This window comes from Coregonus lavaretus (assembly GCF_964263955.1).
Source record: "Coregonus lavaretus genome assembly, chromosome: 15".
Taxonomy (NCBI): Eukaryota; Metazoa; Chordata; class Actinopteri; order Salmoniformes; family Salmonidae; genus Coregonus; species Coregonus lavaretus.
In genome coordinates this window covers 37401457-37426198 of record NC_140002.1, presented here as the reverse complement: position 1 = coordinate 37426198, position 24742 = coordinate 37401457, and the positions used below count along the sequence as shown (strand labels likewise).

Below are 24742 nucleotides of genomic sequence, written 5' to 3'. Positions count from 1 at the left end.
TCATAGCCAATTTCCCCCCTCAGCAAAGATCATATTAAAAAGGCATACGCTGTGGCTGCTGGTAAGCAGGTTACTATAGCTCTCTGAAAGGACGTTACCATGGTACCCAGATGTCTGGGGTGATTCTAGCCTAATTTCAGCACCCAGTGTCCTACATTCTAAGTCCATTATCCCTGGTCCAATCTGGGTTACTCTCAACCTATTCTTCTTCTTTCTGGCCTACAAACATTCGACCCAATTTATGGATAATGCGTTAGATTAAGGTTTGTAAATATGAGTGTGTGTGCATGTTGTGTGTGTTTTCTTCTTCTACTACTCTATTCTATTCTGTGTGTGTGTGTGTGTGGTGTCTCAGCATTCTTTAGGAATACATCTTTCTCCATCTTGAAAGCTCACTGTATATATTTTTTAATTTTCTACCTCCATTTTCATTCCTCTCCATCTCTGACTACCCTCTCTTTCCTCTGTTAACATCTATCCCTCTCTACTCTTCTCTCCGTCTCTCTCCCCATCCCTCTCTGTTTCTCTCTCATCCTCTAAATCCTCCATTCAGGGTATGAATGGTTGCTGTGGAAACTGCCTACTGATGGAGGGTGGTGCTGCTGCAGCAAGCTCTCAGTTAGACAGCGTTACCTAGCAACAAGTCACATGGCATTCCCTAGCAACAACGCTACCGCAGGGCCCTGCCAATCCTAAACCTCTCTCTTTCTCCAAACCCCCAAACCTCTCTGTCCTTTACCATGCTTCTTATCATTCTCTCTTTTTCATCCTCTCCCAAATGACTCAGAATTCCACTAGCACTCTAAACGTTATGGCCGTCTTGCCATGCCTTATTCAACACCCTCTCTATCTTTCTCTGTGTCTGGTCTTCATCCAACAGTGCCCCCTCCCCCTCTCTCCGCAGGTAACTCAAATGTATCAATTGAGAAAGTATACTCTCCATTTGAGGTGCAATATGTATACCGTTGCAATATACTGTACCTATGTATTCTTTCTTTTACACTTCCAACCCTACTTGATACAACATTTTGAAACAAAGCCAATCCTGCTACATGCCATCTTGTGTCTAAGCCATAAGGCTGCACTCACTTCCTTTATTATGAAAACGGTCTCACCCTGCAACATACTAGCCTGTAGCACTAAGCCCCTCCTAACCCTGCATGAGATTCCTATCTGCACTGAGCCACTCCTGATAAGCTTCCAGTACACTCTACATGTCCTCTGCCTCCACAGAGTATTGGATTCTCTGGTAGACCACAGACTGGAAGTTTTCCATACGCTCCAAAGAAACTGCAGCCAGATAGAAAAAATCAATAGCTTGATCCACTCTCTCTCTCTCTCAATCGCCCGACTCACTCTCACTCTCTTTCCCCCTCTAAATTTCTGTATGCATGCGCATACACATGCACGCACACACATACACACAGACACAGACACACTTCAGTCCATCACAGTGATGACCAATCGCCCACCCTAGGGTTCTACACCTGTGCTCTAACTCCTGTCACTGGACAGAAAATCGATGAGTGCTCAGCTTGGGCTGGCTGGCAGAAGAGAGGAGGCAGGCAGCTGATAGGAACATCAAACCACCGCCCAGGCATTCTGACAAACCCTCCGAACATAACCACAGGAGCTTACCAGTCAACTGTGATGATGTTGTTCCTCTCTGTCTCTCTCACTCGCGTTCTAGTTTTCCTTCTCTTCTCATAACAGTCAGATTCCTAAAATAATCTTCAAAGGCAATTGTTTTTGCTCTCTATCAGCTAAGATACTGTAAATAGATAAATGGCTATTAAATGCCTTACTGGCTGCAATTGCCAAACATTTTCGCACACTTGGCTATTTTCAGCTGGTGGCTCCCAACAACACCACATCACAACCAAGTCGTACAGTTCACTTCACCTATCAAAGTCTGGCCAACAGCCCACTCTCATTGGCTCTTTTATTTTGGCAGATTGTGTCACTGTCTGTCATTGGCCATGATCTAGTCTTTCAAGCATGCTGCCCCTGGAGTCTCAGCGCTAATGCTTAACATTCCTCTGGCGGGGATTCTAAAAGGTCACCTGCATGTTTCCCATCTGCCTTCCTTTTTCCTATTTATCTGCTGTCATTTCTCACCACTGTGTCTGCAGAGTGCCTCCATTACAGGAGCTGGCAGCACGGAAACTCTACCCACCCAGCCCAAAATAGCCCAACCCGGCCCAGCCCATCTCACCTGCAGCGCTGGACACTGTGGGCCAGTTCTGAACCAGCATCCCCTGGGCTCCCTGCATCACTGACGACTCCTCCATATGGACCGAGCTGGAAGACAAAACACACATTCACATGTGCTCATTGGATACATCAATATTATCCCTTGTTGTATCAACATACTGTATCTGCACATTACTGAGCTGAAAGTAAAGTGCAGCTTTGGTCATAACATATGAAAAGCAGCCAGCTGTGTGTACTGGCCCACCAGGTTGTTTGGAAAACTCAAACATTCTGATTGATGACATCACAATAGGCCATTATCAATACAATGTCACAATGTGGTGCAGAGCGTTCAATTTGCCTGCTGAGGGTCTCCTTTCCGTGATGTTTTATTGATACAGTGCCTTGCAAAAGTATTCATCACCGTTGGCGTTTTTCCTATTTTGTTGCATTACAACCTGTAATTTAAATGGATTTTTATTTGGATTTCATGTAATGGACATACACAAAATAGTCCAAATTGGTGAAGTGAAATGAAAGAAATAACTTGTTTCAAACAATTCTAAAATATAAATAACGGAAAAGTTGTGCGTGCATATGTATTCACCCCCTTTGCTATGATCTGGTGCAACCAATTACATTTTACATTTACATTTTAGTCATTTAGCAGACGCTCTTATCCAGAGCAACTTACAGTTAGTGAGTGCATACATTTTTCATACTGGCCCCCCGTGGGAATCGAACCCACAACCCTGGCGTTGCAAACACCATGCTCTACCAACTGAGCTACATCCCTGCTGACCATTCCCTCCCCTACCCTGGGCCAATTGTGCGCCCCCCCATGGGTCTCCCGGTCACGGCCGCCTACGACAGAGCCTGGACATGAACCAGGATCTCTAGTGGCACAGCTAGCACTGCGATGCAGTGCCTTAGACCACTGCGCCACTCGGGAGTATACATAATTAGTTAAATAAAGTCCACCTGTGCGCAATCTAAGTGTAACATGATCTCAGTATATTACACCTGTTCTGAAAGACCCCAGTCTGCAACACCACCAAGCAAGTGGCACCATGAAGACCAAGGAGCTCTCCAAACAGGTCAGGAACGAAGTTGTGGAGAAGTACAGATCAGGGTTGGGTTATTTAAAAAATATCAAAAACTTTGAACATCCTACGGAGCACCATTTAATCCATTATTAAAAAATGGAAAGAATATGGCACCACAACAAACCTGCCAAGAGAGGGCAACCCACCAAAACTCACGGACCAGGCAAGGAGGGCATTAATCAGAGAGGCAACAAAGAGACCAAATATAACCCTGCAGGAGCTGCAAAGCTTCATCGCGGAGATCAGAGTATCAGTCCACGTACCACTTTAAGCCATACACTCCACAGAGCTGGGCTTTACGGAAGAGTGGCCAGGAAAAAGCCATTGCTTAAAGAAAAAAATAAGCAAACATGTTTGGTGTTCGCCAAAAGGCATGTGGATGACTCCCCAAACATATGGAAGAAGGTACTCTGGTCAGATGAGACTAAAATTGAGCTTTTTGGCCATCAAGGAAAACACTATGTCTGGCGCAAACCCAACACCTCTCATCACCCCGAGAACACCATGTTTTTCATCGGCAGGGACTGGGAAACTGGTCAGAATTGAAGGAATGATGGATGGCGCTAAATACAGGGAAATTCTTGAGGGAAACCTGTTTCTGTCTTCCAGAGATTTAAGACTGGGACAGAGGTTCACCTTCCTGCAGGACAATGACCCTAAGCATACTGCTAAAGCAACACTCGAGTGGTTTAAGGGAAACATTTAAATGTCTTGGAATGGCCTAGTCAAAGCCCAGACCTCAATCTAATTGAGAATCTGTGGTATGACTTAAAGATTGCTGTACACCAGCGGAACCCATCCAACTTGAAGGAGCTGGAGCAGTTTTGCCTTGAATAATGGGCAAAATCCCAGTGGCTAGATGTGCCAAGCTTATAGAGACATACCCCAAGAGACTTGCAGCTGTAATTGCTGCAAAAGGTAGCTCTACAAAGTATTGACTTTGGGGTGGTGAATAGTTGTGCACGTTCAAGTTTTCATTTTTTTGGTCTAATTTCTTGTTTGCTTCACAAAGTTGTAGGCATATTGTGTAAATCAAATGATACAAACCCCCCCCCAAAATAAATTTTAATTCCAGGTTTTAAGGCAACAAAATAGGAAAAATGCCAAGGGGGGTGAATACTTTTGCAAGCCACTGTAACAACTTATTCATGGATTGCATGTTTCATCACAATATTGTTTTGAACGTTCATCAACAATGAGTGCTGATGAAGATTTAATCAAAAGTGAATTACAGTGGCGTGGAAATACAATGACATTCAAAAGGAGGCAAATAATTGGTAGGAAAACCTTTTGTCATCATGTTGATGTCACCAGATTGACTTTAGATGCAGTAAAACATTAGCTAGCTAGCTAAGATTGAGGGGAGGCCACCGGATTTTAGCTAGCTAACATTATCATTGCTAGCTATTTTTGACGAACTTTGCTAGCTAATGACAACATTGCCATCTGTCTAAAGTAAATTTGACGACATGATAACGCTGGGAAAGTTGTTTCCGACTAAATATTTTACTACTTTAGCAATGTCATTGTATTTCCAGGGACTATAGAGTAATTTAGACAAAACAGTAGTTAGCCTCCGTCCAGAATGACTGGGCTTCTCACCACTTTAGGGCACTGCTATGGCGCCGTCGATAGAGGGAGGCTTAAGAACGTTCATAACAATGGCATGACGCGACCAAGTGACGGAAGTGCAACCTATGAATACACTACCAACTCAGTCCTTTGTCAGTTTTCCCACCTGGTGTCACAACTCAGGACTGAACATTCTGATTGGTGACATCACAATAGGCTAACTACTTAGTCCTTTGTCATAGTTTTCCCGTCTGATGTCATAATTCAGGACTGAATATTCTGATTAATAACATCACAAAGGGCTGCCAGTTACACTTGTATTCAAATATTTTCAAGGGTGATGTCATAATTGGCGTTCAGGTCACAATTGATTTTGACCACCATTCTCTGAGTATGCATCACTTGAAGGTTATGATTGCACTTTTTGCATTTGTTGTGGAAAATAACCACTATACTTTATTACAAATAAGGTCTTACAGAGTTTTTGTTGCATCAAGAAATTACTTTATTAAAATTTCAACAAAGCCGATACCAGTCTACAGAGTGGCACACATCCTTACGGTCTCCCTCCATCTTATATAGTCCTCTTCAGTTTTCCCGCTCTTTTATTGCTCCGCCCACTTCCTTTGTCTCTGAGAGCAGCTAAACTCAACTTTCATTAAATTCAGAGTACTACAATCAATCAAGCCTTATCTTGCAAAAACACTCATGTTGTCACGCCCTGACTCAGGGGACTCTTATATGTTGAGTCAGGGTGTGTATATTCTTTGTTATGTATATTCTATGTTGTAGGTCTATTATGTGTAGATCTATGTTGGCCGGTGTGGTTCCCAATCAGAGGCAGCTGTAGCTCGTTGTCTCTGATTGGGGACCATACTTAGGCAGCCATTTGGCACTAGTGGGCTGTGGGATCTTGTTCCGTGTGAGGTTTGTTGTGTGTTACCTTAGGACTTCACGTGTCGTTGGTTTATTGTTTTGTCATTGTTTATTCGTTATAATAAACATGTATGCATATCACGCTGCGCCTTGGTCCGTCCCGTCCGTCAACGAGCGTGACAGAAGATCCCACCAGACCTGGACCAAGCAGTGTGCCGAGGAGGAGCAGAGAGGATGGACTTGGCAGGAGATAAGAGAGGATCTGGCAAGGAAGATGGAGGCCCTGAAATGGATCAGGGTGGAGAGGCAACCCCAAGAAAACATTTTTGGGGGCACACGGTGTGGACGACGAGGCAGCAGGAGGCCGCGATAGGGCGGATCTGCTGGTTAGGAGGCCACCAGATTACAGGGGCTATTGGTTCAGAGGGAGCAGAAGGAAGGTGTAGAGGCACGGCGAGAGGAGCTGGTTAGGCAGCAGAAGGAGCGGGGGTTAATAAAGGAACCCAGTCCTGCTCCTCGCATCAAGCAAGTGGTGCGTGTCGCCAGTCCGGTCCGGCCCGTTCCTGCTCCTCGCACCAAGCCAGTGGTGCGCGTCGCCAGCCCAGCCCGGCCTGTTCCTGCTCCTCGCACCAAGCCAGTGGTGCACGTCGCCAGCCCAGCCCGGCCTGTTCCTGCTCCTCGCACCAAGCCAGTGGTGCGCGTCGCCAGTCCGGCCCGACCCGTTCCTGCTCCTCACACCAAGCCAGTGGTGCGCGTCACCAGTCCGGCCCGGTCCGTTCCTGCCCCTCGCACCAAGCCTGTGGTGCGTTTGTCCAGTCCGGCACGGCCCGTGCCCGTTCCACGCCCTGACTCAGGGGACTCTTATATGTTGAGTCAGGGTGTGTATATTCTTTGTTATATATATTCTATGTTGTAGGTCTATTATGTGTAGATCTATGTTGGCCGGTGTGGTTCCCAATCAGACGCAGCTGTAGCTCGTTGTCTCTGATTGGGGACCATACTTAGGCAGCCTTTTGGCACTAGTGGGTTGTGGGATCTTGTTCCGTGTGAGGTTTGTTGTGTGTTACCTTAGGACTTCACGTGTTTTTGGTTTATTGTTTTGTCGTTGTTTATTCGTTATAATAAACATGTATGCATATCACGCTGTGCCTTGGTCCGTCCCGTCCGTCAACGAGCGTGACACATGTTTAGTTTAAACTCAGTTCAACCCTGGCTCTTTTCACTGTGTTTGAAGACAAAAACAAATGGCCCAAGCCAGTTTCAGTCTTTGATATGATAAGACAACCATGGATCTAAGTAAGAGCAAGCAATCTGACCCTAGGGCAGATTCCCTCTCTACTCACCCACACAGTGAAATTAAATGACCCAATACAATTCCTGGCCCAGTAACAAAGAATTCTAACTTTATGCTCTTGATTAACCCAGTTCTACCTCATAATCCATTAAACTCTACAGTTCATTAATAATAATTCACCACACATTTAAAGGAAAACTCCAACCAAAAACTATTTTTGGTGTTTGTTTCATTAGTCCATTGTTGATATCATAGACTGTTCTCTCCACTACCGCATGGCAAGCGGTACCGGAGCGCCAAGTCTAGGTCCAAAAGGCTTATTAACAGCTTCTACCACCAAGCCATAAGACTCCTGAACAGTTAACCAAATGGCTACTCAGACTATTTGCATTGACCCTGCTGCTACTCTCTGTTTATTATCTATGCATAGCCACTTTACCTCTACCTACATGTACATATTACCTCAATTACCTCGACTAACCAGTGCCCCCGCACATTGACTCTGTACCGGTACCCCCTGTATATAGCCTCGCTACTGTTCTTTTATTGTTGTTCTTTAATTATTTGTTATTTTTCTATTTTCATCCTTTTTTGTTTTTTTAAATTTCTTGTTTACTTATTTTTCTTAACACTTATTTTTTCTTAAAACTCATTTGTTGGTTAAGCGCTTGTAAGTAAGCATTTCACTGTTGTATTCGGCACATGTGACAAATACAAATTGATTTGATTTGATTTGATATAGTCCCAGAAATGTTTTGCATGTCAGTAATCAAGTTTTCAAGATAGGTAACTTTCAAAATACAGAAATCTGGCCCCTATGATGCATTTAGCAGATTCATATAATTTGAAAGTTACATATCTTGAAAACTTGATTGATGACATGCAAAATATTTTTAGGACTATATCAACAATGGACTAATTGTTGGGTGGCATTTTCCTTTAACCCTCCCGTTGTCCTGTCCGGGTCAAAAAGACCCAGGCTACGTGTTAGAGTGAGTGGCTGTATAACCCCTAGCGTTGTCCAGTCCAGTCCTGTCCTGGCTGGGGTCAAAACGACCCAGGCTACGTGTTAGAGCCTACGTGTTAGAGCGAGTGGCTGTATATCTCCTCCCGCTGTCCTGTCCTTTCTTGTCCGGGGTCAAAAAGACCCAGGCTACGTGTCAGTGCCTATGTGTTAGAGCGAGTGGCTGTATATCTCCTCCCGCTGTCCTGTCCGGGTCAAAAAGACCCAGGCTACGTGTCAGTGCCTATGTGTTAGAGCGAGTGGCTGTATATCTCCTCCCGCTGTCCTGTCCTGGCTGGGGTCAAAAAGACCCAGGCTACGTGTTAGAGTGTTAGAGCGAGTGGCGACGACGTCCTGTGCTGCGAACGGGACCCTTGCAAATCAAATCAAATCAAATTTTATTGGTCACAATGTAGGTACAGACATTACAGTGAAATGCTTACTTTCTAAAGAATCTGGTGATTTCCTTGTAATATTGTAGGTGTCACTACTCGACAATGCTCGAAACCCAAGATGTCCATTTCCTCAACAAGTGAATATATGTCATCTGCTCTTCAGCTTGCTGACAATTGTACATCTCCGCACGTGTTTCATTCTGACAGTCTGTCAACTTGTATACTTGCGGTACAATATTTTCGGTTTTCGTGAAATCACAAGGTATGCGTAGGCTCGAACGGATCCCCGTCATGGCGTCTTCTTTGGGGGCAACAGAAAAGCCTTGAAATATCCAGGCGACTTTCTTCATCAGAAGTGTCTGTTCCTCATCTGAGAGATCTGTCATGTGGACACCGCTACACACGGAAGAGATATCGCATGGCATTTGCCGATATGTCCGATATGTCAACAAATGGTCTCAGACGTGGCTGTGACGAACGTCCATGTCCCACATGTCGTAGTACAAAGCACAAGTACAAGACTCGCTGTCGTCGAAACCGGTCAACATTGCACAGGGACACCATCCCACAGCTTCACGGTGTATCTTCTGCAAATGGTCCTGGTGTGTCACCATGATGTGTGACACTGCACCGTGGTAAAACCACAAGAGCAGAGCCTGTCCTACGACCCGAACGAGCCACAGCTCATAACTCAACAGACTATATTTCGGTTCGACAAATAGTCTTACCTCCAGTTTGTTGTTGGGCATGACCGAGAGGCTTTTCACCGTGTACCCGAGAAGTATGGGTATGTTCTTCACTACTCGATTGAACGCAGAATAGATGTCGTTGAAGTTGATGGTGCTCAGATTCAGTCGAGTCGACCCTCCGATGCCCAGACCGATCACAGTGACGACGGTGGTGTTGTCGGTAGTTACGTGACTGGAGTCCGTGTGTATGTCAAACACTGCAGTGATGCAGCAAGAATCCCCCTTCACGTTTTCTGTGTTCTGGAAAGTCAACATAGCTTCGATTGATGTTGTTTGTCTGTGAGACACGAACCTGTTTTGATGCAGTGCTCAGAAGCTTCTCTGGTATATTGTGGATTTGACCACTCCCATAAAAAGAATTAATTATATTATATTCATTTATTTATTTGTTAATTTTTCTCAAATTATACCTTTGTGATTAGTTTTAAAACATGACATTTTTAATAGTAGTTGTTATTTTTTGTAAACATAGATCATGGTTTCGGCTACATACAAGCAATCGTGGTGTCTACGTAGACATCAAGTTATTCGATTCAAAACCTATTCTGTGCTGCCCATGTTCTATTCCTTCGACACACATCGTCGCTATTCTGACATGTCGGCAATCATGAGTTTGCGTTCCACGCCATTCCTTGAGTGCGATACATCTAGTCCAGAAAGTGTCTCTGTGGGTTTGGGAGAAATTAACCCTCCCGTTGTCCTGTCCGGGTCAAAAAGACCCAGGCTACGTGTTAGAGTGAGTGGCTGTATAACCCCTAGCGTTGTCCAGTCCAGTCCTGTCCTGGCTGGGGTCAAAACGACCCAGGCTACGTGTTAGAGCCTACGTGTTAGAGCGAGTGGCTGTATAACCCCTCCCGTTGTCCTGTCCTGTCCTGTCCGGGTCAAAAGGACCCAGGCTACGTGTCAGTACCTAGGTGTTAGAGCGAGTGGCTGTATATCCCCTCCCGCTGTCCTGTCCGGGTCAAAAAGACCCAGGCTACCTGTTAGAGCCTACGTGTTAGAGCGAGTGGCTGTATAACCCCTCCCGTTGTCCTGTCCTGTCCTGACCGGGTCAAAAAGACCCAGGCTACGTGTTAGAGCCTAGGTGTTAGAGGTAGTTGCTGTATATCTCCTCCCGCTGTCCTGTCCGGGTCAAAAAAAACCAGGCTACGTGTTAGAGCCTATGTGTTAGAGCTAGTGGCTGTATATCCCCTCCCGCTGTCCTGACCGGGTCAAAAAGACCCAGGCTACGTGTCAGTGCCTATGTGTTAGAGCTAGTGGCTGTATATCTCCTCCCGCTGTCCTGTCCTGTCCTGTCCGGGTCAAAAGGACCCAGGCTACGTGTCAGAGCCTAGGTGTTAGAGCTAGTGGCTGTATATCCCCTCCCGCTGTCCTGTCCGGGTCAAAAAGACCCAGGCTACGTGTTAGAGCCTAGGTGTTAGAGCGAGTGGCTGTATATCCCCTCCCGCTGTCCTGTCCGGGGTCAAAAAGACCCAGGCTACGTGTCAGAGTGTTAGAGCGAGTTGCTGTATAACCCCTAGCGTTGTCCTGTCCTGTCCTGGCTGGGGTCAAAAAGACCCAGGCTACGTGTTAGAGTGTTAGAGCTAGTGGCTGTATATCTCCTCCCGCTGTCCTGTCCGGGTCAAAAAGACCCAGGCTACATGTTAGAGTGTTAGAGCTAGTGGCTGTATAACCCCTAGCGTTGTCCTGTCTTGTCCTGCCTGGGGTCAAAACGACCCAGGCTACACGTTAGAGGCATAAGCTCTGAGCCAGAGGTAATAGGTAAGCCGTAAACAAACACCAACACCAAGAACAACTACAACTACAACTACAACTACAACTACTACAACAACTACTATTACTACTACTACTACTACTACTACTACTACTACTACTACTACTACTACTACAACTACAACTACTACACCAACTACAACAACTACAACAACTACTACTACTACTACTACTACTACTACTACTACTACTACTACAACAACTACAACAACTACTACTACTACTACTACTACTACTACTACTACTACTACTACTAATATTGCCTCCGTGGCATGTCCGGACACGTCCCGAAGAGAGAGGTCTTGGGGACTTCCCCAGCCTGGGTGCCGAAGCTATTATGAGTGCTGTGCGTTTCACGGCCAAACAGGTCCTAGAACATATATTTTCCAATGACTCTGACTGCGACGAGGAAGCGGACGAGGAAGCGTCCGAAGAAGAAGACGGGGAGGAATACAACCCAGAGGACGAGGAGACCACAGAGGACGACGACGACGACGCCGCAGCCGCCGCCGCCGACGACGACGACGAGGACGATGTCCAAGTAGAAGAAGGTCAAGGCGTAGAAGACGAACGAGACGATGACGACGACGACAACGACGACGAAGACGACCACAACGACGACGACGACGACCAACAAGAAGAAGAAGAAGAAGAAGAAGAAGAAGAAGAAGAAGAACATTGAGAAGAACAAGGGGAAGGTGAAGGTGAAGGAGAGCGAGGAGACCGCCGCCGCTGCCGCCGCCGCATCAGTCCCAGAACACAACACGATATCCCTAGAGTGGAAAGAGAGACATTCGTGTCGAGAAACGGCCAAATCCAATGGTGCTCGGTGCCCTGTGACAACAATCGGGGCGTCGGAGGGGCCGCCGCAGCGGCAAAAAGTAACAGGCCGGTTGCTGAGGTGCCGGAGGACATGAGGCCCGGGCCTACTAGGCAGGCCGTAGGCCAAGCCCGCGACATCCTCTCCACGTTCCGCTTGTTTTTCACACCAGAGATAGAAGACATCATTCTGGAGATGACCAATCTGGAGGGCGTTCGAAAATACGGAGCCCGAGGTGACGGCAACGGCTGCGGCGGCGACGACGACCACCGCCACTACGCCGACGACCACGAAGACCACGACCGCGACCGCGGCGGCCGCTGGAAAGCGATGGACTCCACAGACCTGCGAGCCTACGTAGGGCTGCTCATCCTAGCCGGCGTGTACAGGTCCCGAGGCGAAGCAGCCTCTAGTCTCTGGGACGCCGAGAGCGGAAGGACCATTTTCCGCGCAACCATGCCGCTCAAAGTCTTTCACGCTTACTCGAGACTCCTTCGCTTCGACGACCGCCAGACCAGAGCCGAGAGACGCGCAGCAGGCGGCGGTGACAAACTTGCGGCCGTGAGAGAGGTCTGGGACAAGTGGGTCGAGAGGCTGCCGCTCCTCTACAACCCCGGGCCCGACGTGACGGTGGACGAGCAACTGGTCCCTTTCAGAGGTGTGCCGGGCCAACAACACCGTACAAGAGCACAACAACACTGTACACAACACAACACAACACGCTAAAGCTAATCTCTTCTCTTCTCTTCAGATATAGAGTAAGTCAAATGAAACCAACACATAGACCCACTCTGACTCACTCTTCAGTCCTTTAGCTTCTTCAGTACTTTCGGTTCACTAGAACTTGATGGAGCCAATCTGACTGAAAAGCATACAGCCATAACATTTACTTTATAGTAGAAACTGAATGAAACATCTGTCCCTGGTTAGTATGGGGAAGCCGGTCAGTTCAGGACACAGTTATTACAGTACAACACTACTACAGCACCTACAGTACATCACTTCCCTCAAGCCCACTGTGATTATGTAAGTGGAGGGTAGCCTTTATTGTTCTTAGACTTAATCAACATCATTTTGAGTGTGTTGATTATTTCCCAAAGCAGGTCAGTTGAGTTTGCCACTGGAGGAGTAAAGTATGGGTACATAGAATAATATAATGTGTTAATCTAATGTGCACCTACTGAAAGAAACCAACAAACAGATCTACACCTCTCTCTCTCTCTCTCTCTCTCTCTCTCTCTCTCTCTCTCTCTCTCTCTCTCTCTCTCTCTCTCTCTCTCTCTCTCTCTCTCTCTCTCTCTCTCTCTCTCTCTCTCTCTCTCTCTCTCTCTCTCTCTCTCTCTCTCTCTCTCTCTCTCTCTCTCTCTCTCTCTCTCTCTCTCTGTCTCTTCCAGGCCGATGTCCTTTCCGCCAGTATATCCCAAGCAAGCCGGCCAAATACGGCATCAAGACCTGGGTGGCCTGCGACTCCAAATCCAGCTATGCCTGGAAGATGCAGGTCTACACCGGGAAGGCCACATGCGAAGGCCCCGAGAAGAACCAGGGGATGAGGGTCGTGCTCGATTTGACGCAGGGACTCAGGGGTCACAACGTCACCTGCGACAATTTCTTCACCTCATACGAGCTTGCGCGCCAGCTCCTGAGGAGGAACGTCACCGTGGTCGGCACAGTCAGAAAGAACAAGACAGAGCTCCCGCAGGCGCTGCTCGCCTCAAAGGACAGGCTCCTCTTCTCCTCCAAGTTCGCCTTCACGCCCACCACCGCTCTAGTGTCCTACCTGCCAAAGAAAAACAAGAACGTCTTACTCCTGAGCACGCTGCACACCGAGGCTCACGTTAGCCGTCGCCAGGACAAGAAGCCGGCCATCGTCCTAGACTACAACAGCAACAAGGGAGGTGTGGACAACCTAGACAAGGTGATTGGAACCTACAGCTGCAGGAGGATGACCGCGCGCTGGCCCCTGGTCATCTTCCACAACATCCTTGACGTGTCCTCTTACAACGCTTTTGTCATATGGCGAGAGCTCAACCCTACTTGGATGCCTGGTAAGCGAAACAAGAGGAGGGTGTTCCTCGAGCAGCTGGGAAAGGCACTAGTGACTCCGTTCATACAAAGGGCCCGTCTCCCTCGCACCGAAGCCTCTGCGGCGCTCGTCAAAGCTGTTCAGAGGGCTACGTATCGTGATCAGCCCCGGGATCACGCCCCCGCAGCACCCGACCACGCACCGGCCCAAGCACCCGACCCCGCACAACCCAGTAAGAGGAAGAGGTGTCAGGTCTGTCCCACAAAGAAGGACTGTAAAACACACACGGTGTGCACCAGGTGTAACAAATACATCTGCAAAGGCTGTTCGCACGCATACTGTCCCACATGTTCCAATTGGGCCTTTAGTGAGAGGGGGACAGTTCGACCCGGAGGGCACGGCGTGTGTACAGAATACCAGGACAACGGGAGGGTTAAGTGTTAAAAACGGAATACATATCAAGGAAGTGACTCCCATAATCCCATAGATCAAAAGGGAAATGGAAAGAGACAATGCACTTTCAATATGAAAATAATGACACAATCAGTCACCCACTCACACTCATACAGTGTATGTACACACGCACTTCCTCCTCTAAAGCTCTAATTATCCCTTTGAGGTTGACACCATGCTTTCAATCAGTACTTTTTAGGAAAGCCCGGCAGTATTTAATTTAGTGGATGTTCCCAGTGTGTCTGTCTTCTCACAGTTTGATGTGTATCTCGGAACGTGTGTGTGTGTGCTTGTGTGTGTGTGTTAAGGTGCATGCAAATATCTGTGCACACTGATGTGTCTCTGGTCTGTGTAAGTTGACACACTGTCTTGCCTTGGGTTATTATGGTATGTTTTTGTAAAACTTCACCTCTCATCAGATGAGGAGGAGGAGGAGGAGGAAGAGAGAGAAGGAAAGAAAGGGAGAGAAGGAGACAGAGATGGGGAGAGCAGGTGTGATGAGATTGAAAGAAAGAGATAAGAGATACAAACAGGGACAGGAGTAGGTGTGGTTACATAGGGGGAGGGGATTGGGGAATGAGAGAGAGAGAGAGAGAGAGAGAGAGAGAGAGAGAGAGAGAGAGAGAGAGAGAGAGAGAGAGAGAGAGAGAGCGAGAGAGAGAGATGCAGCAGTGAGAGGAATGGTAAGCAGAGGAAAACTCCAAATTCCATACCATCTCTATTTCTACATCAATCCTTGTCAACAAGTAATAGGAACAAATGATTCACTGTTTGTTACAACTAACCGCACTACTCAACCATTCAAAATCACTACCACATCTAATGCATACACAAACCTGAGGGCATTTATGAGTCACAGATGCATTCAGGACTGCATTATTTGTCTTGGCAACCACAAATACGGCCATTAACATAAAAACACAAACACACATAAACATGCCCCCTTCTCCCTATATATTCAAAATGAATGTTAGGATTGTCGGCTTGCAGAGAAGCAGCTAGCCCTGACTGCAGCCTCTGCATTGCAGCACACAGTGTGTACTATGCTCTCTCAGCTATATGAACTATATACCATCCTGCCCTCTTCAGCAATACACATCAGCCAGGGAGGGATATGGGCTTCAGACTTCAAAACAGTTTATATTGGGATGGGCATTGGGTGATGTTGGGTTAGAGTGTGTTTGGTGAGGGATATGAGCTGAGGGGTGCTGACTGAGTGTGTGGGTGGGTGGGTGGGTGGGGGGGGGGGGGGGGGGGGGGTCAGAATGGGGTGTCTGGAGGGTGTGTGTGGGTGGAGAATATGGAGGTGAGGGTTGTGGATTGGCTGTGTGCAATTAGAGGGGTACTGGGGCCTGGCTGGAACAGCAGGGCTCTGCCCCTCTGTGTGTATGTGTGTTCCCCTTTGGGGTGGCTGACAAGACAGCCAGAGCACAGCTGGCCCAAACAGGGGGGTTGAAGGGGTCAGACACATGTGGAGGAGCCACAATGTGGTAGCTGTTGCTCATCTGATCTGAGAGCTGTCTGTGGTCATGTTATGTTGTCGGCAGAGTGCAGTAGTCTGAGAGTGGGTGCCTCCCAGTCTTTGTTGTGCAGGCATGCATGGTGACTCCAGACTAAAGAGCTATAAAATGGAGGTAACATTTCCTACATTTTGGTCACATACAGTGAGGGAAAAAAGTATTTGATCCCCTGCTGATTTTGTACGTTTGCCCACTGACAAAGAAATGATCAGTCTATAATTTTAATGGTAGGTTTATTTGAACAGTGAGAGACAGAATAACAACAAAAAAATCCAGAAAAACGCAGTCAAAAATGTTATAAATTGATTTGCATTTTAATGAGGGAAATAAGTGTTTGACCCCCTCTCAATCAGAAAGATTTCTGGCTCCCAGGTGTCTTTTATACAGGTAACGAGGTGAGATTAGGAGCACACTCTTAAAGGGAGTGCTCCTAATCTCAGTTTGTTACCTGTATAAAAGACACCTGTCCACAGAAGCAATCAAACAATCAGATTCCAAACTCTCCACCATGGCCAAGACCAAAGAGCTCTCCAAGGATGTCAGGGACAAGATTGTAGACCTACACAAGGCTGGAATGGGCTACAAGACCATCGCCAAGCAGCTTGGTGAGAAGGTGACAACAGTTGGTGAGATTATTCGCAAATGGAAGAAACACAAAAGAACTGTCAATCCCCCTCGGCCTGGGGCTCCATGCAAGATCTCACCTCGTGGAGTTGCAATGATCATGAGAACGGTGAGGAATCAGCCCAGAACTACACGGGAGGATCTTGTCAATGATCTCAAGGCAGCTGGGACCATAGTCACCAAGAAAACAATTGGTAACACACTACGCCGTGAAGGACTGAAATCCTGCAGCGCCCGCAAGGTCCCCCTGCTCAAGAAAGCACATATACAGGCCCATCTGAAGTTTGCCAATGAACATCTGAATGATTCAGAGGAGAACTGGGTGAAAGTGTTGTGGTCAGATGAGACCAAAATCGATCTCTTTGGCATCAACTCAACTTGCAATGTTTGGAGGAGGAGGAATGCTGCCTATGACCCCAAGAACACCATCCCCACCGTCAAACATGGAGGTGGAAACATTATGCTTTGGGGGTGTTTTTCTGCTAAGGGGACAGGACAACTTCACTGCATCAAAGGGACGATGGACTGGGCAATGTATCGTCAAATCTTGGGTGAGAACCTCCTTCCCTCAGCCAGGGCATTGAAAATGGGTCATGGATGGGTATTCCAGCATGACAATGACCCAAAACACACGGTCAAGGCAACAAAGGAGTGGCTCAAGAAGAAGCACATTAAGGTCCTGGAGTGGCCTAGCCAGTCTCCAGACCTTAATCCCATAGAAAATCTGTGGAGGGAGCTGAAGGTTGGAGTTGCCAAACGTCAGCCTCGAAACCTTAATGACTTGGAGAAGATCTGCAAAGAGGAGTGGAACAAAATCCCTCCTGAGATGTGTGCAAACCTGGTGGCCAACTACAAGAAACGTCTGACCTCTGTGATTGCAAACAAGGGTTTTGCCACCAAGTACTAAGTCATGTTTTGCAGAGGGGTCAAATACTTATTTCCCTCATTAAAATGCAAATCAATTTATAACATTTTTGACATGCGTTTTTCTGGATTATTTTGTTGTTATTCTGTCTCTCACTGTTCAAATTAACCTACCATTAAAATGATAGACTGATCATGTCTTTGTCAGTGGGCAAACGTACAAAATCAGCAGGGGATCAAATACTTTTTTCCCTCACTGTACTGTAGCAATATTCCTCCAAGCAATTGTTAATGTTTTCGTAAGGGGCAAGGGGCTATATACCAACTCAATGGAAGGTGTGGGATCATACTGGAGAGGTGATGTCCCTGATAAAAACTGAGGTGGGGTGGGAATCACAAGAGGGCAAAAGAGTAAAGTGCTTACCTCTGCATCCCTGCCCTCAAAGAAGTGGAGTATCGCCAGTCAGCATTTGGGTCCTTCGGCTGAGAGAGAGAGAGAGAAAGGAAGGGAGAGAGAGAGAGGAAGGGAGAGAGAGAGAGATGAAGGGAGAGAGAGAGAGAGGAAGGGAGAGAGAGCGAAAGGGAGAGAGAGAGAGGAAGGGAGAGAGAGAGAGGAAGGAATGGAGAGAGAGAGGAAGGGAGAGAGAGAGAGGAAGGGAGAAAGAGAGAGGAAGGAAGGGAGAGGGAGAGAGAGGAAGGGAGAGAGAGAGAGGAAGGAAGGGAGAGAACAAAATAGAGAGGTTAGTTTGATCTCATTCAGAGCGAGGCCAGATATGGGCTCATTAATTAATCATGGTGCACATCCCAGCTCTGCATCCTGATTGGAGTACTGCAGTTCTGGAAGACAGTGTGTCTGCCACTGCCATCACACACACACACACACACGTGTGTGTGTGTGTGTGTGTGTGTGTGTGTGTGTGTGTGTGTGTGTGTGTGTGTGTGTGTGTGTGTGTGTGTGTGTGTGTGTGTGTGTGTGTGTGTGTGTAAATAAATCTGTCTGGTCCTGATCAAGTTGGGTTGAGTGCCGTGAGCTCAGAGCTCCAGGCAGCATTGGTAAATTACTGCCTCATCAGTCACACTGCAGCTGGGCTTTGGGCTAATCCAAACAGGAAGAGCCCCTCTGTCACCAGGGCAACCACATCCTCCATCCCTGCTCATGTTGGACTGGGGTTAAAGGGTTAAGGGCGGGGCCCTAGGGCAGTCACACATTACTCAAGTTAATTGATGTTCTCCTCCCGAAAGCTGCTCCTTGTGAACGTGAGTGCTTTTAATTGATCTCAATCATTAAAGCCTGCAATTTAGTTTGCTTTCGACTAGGTTTAATGATTGCATGAAGGTTCATAATGAAGCTTCAGCACTTTGGATGTGCACACAAATCATAACCACTGACATCAACATCATCAGAGCCCTAGACATCAGAACTGTGGGTAGGTTTCAGTACTGCAGTAGTTTAAGCCTCAGCCCTGTTCAGGCGTCAGCAGGCGCCCCAGATAAAGAGGCTACATTATGTTCGTTAATCAGTTTAATTCTGAGGGGAATATCTCCCACTCTGAGACGCAGCCTCTCTGAGCAAATTGAATTTGTGGGTCTCGGAAACAGTGGCTGGAGGTTAATTTCATTTCCACCACCACTCTTATCCTGACTACTTGCTGCCACTGCTTATTGTTCCTACACCACTGACTGACTGACTGTCTTGACCCATCCACGACTACAACATAACCCCCAAAACATTCCAATCAACAGCTGTAGCCTCCAAACGACATTCTGACAAGGTTAAGACAACATTTTGACAATCAACCTATCCAACCCCCAGAGCAGAGTGCTGAAACAGGAGAGCATCAGATAATACGCCAGCCAGCCCATTAGAGCACACAACCCACGTCTGCTCATTAGAGTAAACATGAGTTCACGCCAATTAGGGACAGAAATACAACAAACCATAAACAGACATTAAAACATGGCTAACGTAACCCGAACGGCCATGGATTTAAAAAGACATAGCTGCTGAATAGCCATTTACACACTCTCCAGGAACTGTTATTCCATGAGCTCTAGTCTGTTATTCTTATGGAAATGAATCACACCTATTGGAAGTCTTACTGAGGTTAAACGAAAGCCCCATTCAGACCTCAAACCAGTGGTTCCTTGCTAAAGAACATGTTTATTATCAGTGCTGCTGCAGTTCTTAACATTCCAGCCCTGTTGTGGTAAACATATGCAGGGCTGTGTATTTGTCATTTCCTGTAGCACTCAGCCTTGACTCCTAAGCCATGCTCGAACATGAATGCCAACACTTTCCTACGGCTACAGAGCGCTGCAGTGGAATAGGGTCTAGAGAGGAAAGACAGTAGAAAAAAACTAATAGAGAGAATTCTGAGTGAGGAGTCGATGTGGCAGACTGGAAGGAAAATACTAGAAGAGTAAACATACTGGGAGGATCTTTAGGTTACTGCAATTTAACACAACAGACTAAAGACGGAAGAAACACAAAGCTATGCATGCACACAAAGACACACATACTGCACATCCACATTTAAACTGGAGAAATCACAGGCACAAAGCCTGACACTGTGAGATATGATGAAGTCAAACACACTTGGACAGAGAATGAGCCAGTGGTAGAGTCAAAATGACCTGCACTGACTGAATATGTGATGACAACATACAAGTGAAGCAGAAATCCCTGAATCATCAGAAACACAGCAGGACTTCAGAAAGAGTTCCAATCTGACACTAATGCAGTGTGACTGCTGAGCTGGGTGGAGGAAGTAGCTACACTGTGCAACTAGGGAAGAGGAACAAAGAGACATACAACCACTCACACTGGCCAGACATCAAAGAAACATGTCAAACCTGACACTGTCTCAAGATGTACCGGCACAGCAAAACTAGAATATGACAACAAAGCAAAATATATGACAATGAACGACTTCAGCTAGAATGTAGAACTACCGAGCATCTAAAGCCCTTCATGTAACAGACAGAACAAAGAACAGTGGTATGATGGTATGCTAAAACACTTATCTAAAACAACCAGCACCAACATACAGTAACCAATACATATTAAAGCCTAGTATGTAATCTGGAGAGCTGACATATTGTGAGGCTCTACTTCTGTTAAGCCATTCATGACCTGTCAGTCATTTGAGAGGAAAGAAATGACGCACCTCTGGACAGACTTGCAGTGAAGCGTCAGGCATGCTCAGTCTCCGTACAAATCCGCTTCCGCCCGTGAAGAAGCGCTCAGAACCCCAGGTTCCGCTGATGGGCCGGCCTGTGTTGTAGAACATGAAGGTGTCGCTGCCTGAGGTGGCTGTCAGACAGGTCTTGTAGCAGTAGGTCTTGGTCATAGAGCCATTCCCACGCACCTCAATGTAGTGAGGCTCCACCTTGAGGTCTCTCCGCAGCGCCACATTGTTATTGGGTTGTCCCGCACCTCCACCACCACCTCCACCCCCAGAACCACCTACTGTGCTGCTGCTCCCGCCGTCAGAGGGGGTCTTCTGGGACACACAGCAGGGGGAGCAGGAACCAGGCTGGGTGCAGTAGGCATGGCAGCGCACGATGGCCAGCACCACCACAGTCACTAGGAACACAAATGTGGTGGCGCTCAGGGCCACGATCAGGTAGAGGGTCACGTTGGAGAAGAGCAGGGTGCTGTGGGGCCGGATGACCCTCTTGGGGTCAGGGGTCACCTTGGGTAGCACCTCCATGACGGCCACATTGACGGTGGCGGTGGAGGAGAGAGGAGGCTGGCCGTGGTCTCTCACCAGCACAGTCAGGCTGAAGGAGGTGGAGTTGTCCTCCAGGACCCTGCGTGTGGTGCGGATCTCCCCTGTGTGTTCATGCACCTTGAACAGGTCCAAGTCTGTGGACTGATCCAACACATAGATCAGCCAGGCATTGGGACCCGCGTCTGCGTCGTACGCCACCACCTTGGTCACCAGGATGCCAGCCTCAGCGTTCTTAAGCACCGTCTCTATAGAGCGTGTGCCATTGCCTCGGGGGTTGACGATCTCAGGCACGTGGTCGTTCTGGTCCATGATATAGATGTAGACAGTGGCCACCCGGCTGAGGGGCGGGATGCCCCCGTCCTGAGCTTTGACCTGGAAGTGGAACTCCCTGAGTGACTCATAGTCAAAGGCGCGCAGGGCATAGGCCTCTCCCGTGTCGGCCTTCACAGAGACGTAGGAGGTGACAGGGATGCCGTGGTTGTTGTCGTTGAGGACTGTGTAGGTGATGCGTGCATTCTCGTTGACATCGGAGTCCTGGGCCTTCACGGTGCACAGTGAGGCCCCGGGGGCATTGTTCTCCGTCACATAAACCGTGTAGGAGGTCTGCTCGAAGCGCGGCGGGTTGTCATTCACATCAGCCACATCCACCTGTATGGTCTTCTGGGAGGAGAGGGGTGGGGTGCCACCGTCAGTGGCGCTGAGGGTGACATTGTAGGCGGCGGTGGTCTCACGGTCCAGGAAGGCGGAGGTGACCAGGGTGTAGTAGTTTCTGAAGGACTTGATCTTGAAGGGGAGGCCTGGCGGTATCTCCAGGCTCACCTGTTTGTTGGCACCAGAGTCCCGGTCTGTGACACTGATCAGGGCCACAACGGTGTCAGCCCGGGCATCCTCCCTCACTGGGCTGGAGAGAGAGGACAGGACTATCTCTGGGACATTGTCATTCACATCCACCACCTCCACCACCACCTTACAGTGGGCTGCCACAGCACCAGGGCCTTTATCCATGGCCTGTATATACATCTCGTAGGAGTTGGTTTCTTCATAGTCCACATTGCTCCTCACTCTGATCTCTCCTGTGTTGCTGTCCATGCTGAACATCTGTCTGACTCTCTCAGGAGTGTAGCTGCTGAAAGAATAATACACCTCCCCATTGGTACCCTCATCATGGTCTGTGGCGTTCAATTTGATGACCAGTGTGTCTTTTGGTGAGTTTTCTAACAATTTGACTTTGTACACTGAGCTGTCAAATACAGGGACGTTGTCATTGGTGTCCAGGACTCGCACATTAATTTGAGCTGAACCGGTTTTTGCTGGTGTTCCACCATCTGCAGCAGTCAGAATGAATTGGTGGTAAGGCACCAGCTCACGGTCAAGGGGCTTTTTGAGCACGAGCTCAATGTTCTTGCTGTTGAGGGAGGGCTTGTTGGAATCAAGTGCGAAGTGTTCGTTTGGGCTGAGTCGATACAGACGAACTGAATTGGATCCCACATCCGGATCCAAGGCATTCTCAATGGGGAAACGAGACCCTGGTAAAGCCGATTCTGAAATGTCCAATTGATACTCGTCACTAGGGAACTGCGGCGCATTGTCATTCACATCCACAATCTCCACCTCGACATTGTGCACCTCGGATGGGTTTTCAACAAGCACCTCTAAATGTATAAGACAGGTGCTGCTCAAATCACACAGCGTCTCTCTGTCGATTCTTTCATTGACAAGTAATTTCCCATTTTGGGGATTGACATCCACATACCGTTTTCCACTGGTGGAGGTTACCTTTATCTTTCGATTGGAGAGCTTTCGAATATCCAACCCCAAGTCCTGCACAAGATCCCCCACCTCTGCTCCGTTTTCTAATTCCTCTGGAATAGAGTACCGTAGTTGTCCAAGTGAAAGGCCACAAAATAAGAAAAATAAAACAAAAGAAAGAGCCACATTTTTTCCTATACAGTTACATATCCCCATAACAGCCATTGCAAGCTCATGGGATCCGCTGACGGATTAAATACAGCTTTCCGCCTTTTTAGCTTGCAATACCTCGCCTCCCACCACCGCATTAAAATAGGTTAAATCGTTCCCCGTTAGGTGCAGGAGGAACGACACATCCATTCCGTTATCTGTTTGAGTGGATACTTCTCCAATACATCCATGTTTCTTTTGTCCGTGCTGCCTTTTTTTCTCTCCTCTGCGCGCGGCTGACGGGTGTGTTTCCCTGCCACTGGTGCTCGGTATCTCTCTCTCTCTCTCCTCTTCCCCAATGGTGCAACCGCCCCCTCCCCATCAATTTCTCCCGGTCTCTCTCTCAATCCACTGCTTAGTGTGATGGTGTCTGCGCAGAGCGTCGGGGGGAGGGACCGTGTGCTTAAAGACGGCTGGCTAGATGGATTTCAGCACCTTAAGAAAAGGAACAGCGACTGGATACAACCCCACCAAATCCGTCGCCTTAGATTGGTTTTATTTACGGCCATTTACCGTGTGTTTGTGCCATTGTATTGTGTAACTGCTGCAATATATCACTCGTTTAAATGGAGATGGAAAACCTATACAGCCGTGTGGTTGAAAATTAAATGATGAATTTTGTTGCTCATAATATAGCTCTCATTCTGATAGAGGCTTGCCCCACCAATTATTCCCTATTCCCTTTGAATCAGTATACCAAATTTGCAAATACCCCTTGCTGCGAAGCAAAACCCTGCAGGCAAATTTTACAACAGGTATCTCGAACGAGGCACGTTCTGCGGACTGTAATTGCCTGACCTTCTTTGTTTGAATTGGAACAGCTGCATGGCGGCTTCCCCTAAAGCGTCTCTCCTATAGCTCTCTACTCTGCTATAGCGCACCCTGCACCTCCACATTTTGGCAGGGCACATAACCGAAGCAGATCACGTGCATCGCCCTGACATCCACAACCTTCTCTAACACATGGATCGCTGCTGTCAGTGCTCGACCCCAGAGTGTCAGCTCACATAATCACATCTAAAATGCCCGCGGTGTCCCCTATAAGCCCGACTTCTCATCCCCTCTGTTTCACCACTGTGCACGCAGTACTAGGCTAGCTTTATTTTCTTCATCACCATCCTAATTACCAGCACCATCACTCTTACCATCACCATCAACATAATCATCTTCATCATCCACATAATCATCTTCATCATCCGCATCCGCATCATCATCAACATTATTGTCATCATCCTCATCATTGTCAACATGTTAACAGCTTTGACACGAGACAGTTCGGGTCATTCTGGCGAGCATGCCCGATGCACGCTCTCTGTGCATCCATCAACAAAACTGGAGTAAATTCATCTGACACTCTGAAACTGATGTCATAAACTACCTTCTATTCAGAGTGATGATTGAGTCCTGCACACAAGAGTTGGCGAATGGGGAACATGTGGTAGACCTATGCCTATTAATGGAGACTTTAAAACGTCTGTCTTTAAAACATCTGTACATGTTTTAAGACTGGCCGAATTCACTGTAATGATATGGTGTTAAATGCAGTATCTTCCTTTCTCACACAAGTCAATATACTGTGATTTTGGGACTTCTCAATAAGTAGTCATATTTTTCTGTTGGTAAATGGCCAAACACAAACCTGCTCCTTAAGGACAAGTATAATACATAGACCTTATCAACAACTTAAGCAACACAAATATTTTCTTTCTACAGAGAAGTAAGAAGCTTCTCTCTGTGGTTAAAAGCAGGAGATGACCAGACTTCAAGAGGGATGGTGTTGTAAA

General features: G+C 47.5%; 1 pseudogene across 1 annotated transcript in view; it reads right to left on the bottom strand.

Moving 5' to 3' along the window:
- LOC311142382 (protocadherin alpha-C2-like) overlaps positions 1-22973 on the bottom strand; it is a 24287-nt pseudogene extending 1314 nt beyond the window's left edge. The window contains exons 1-3 of the transcript in view: positions 20433-22973; positions 17690-17748; positions 2216-2301 (exon numbers count right to left, since the gene is read on the bottom strand). The product of the transcript in view is annotated as a protocadherin alpha-C2-like (transcript). The remainder of the gene's footprint in view (positions 1-2215; positions 2302-17689; positions 17749-20432) is intronic.
- Positions 22974-24742: the final 1769 nt, after the last annotated feature.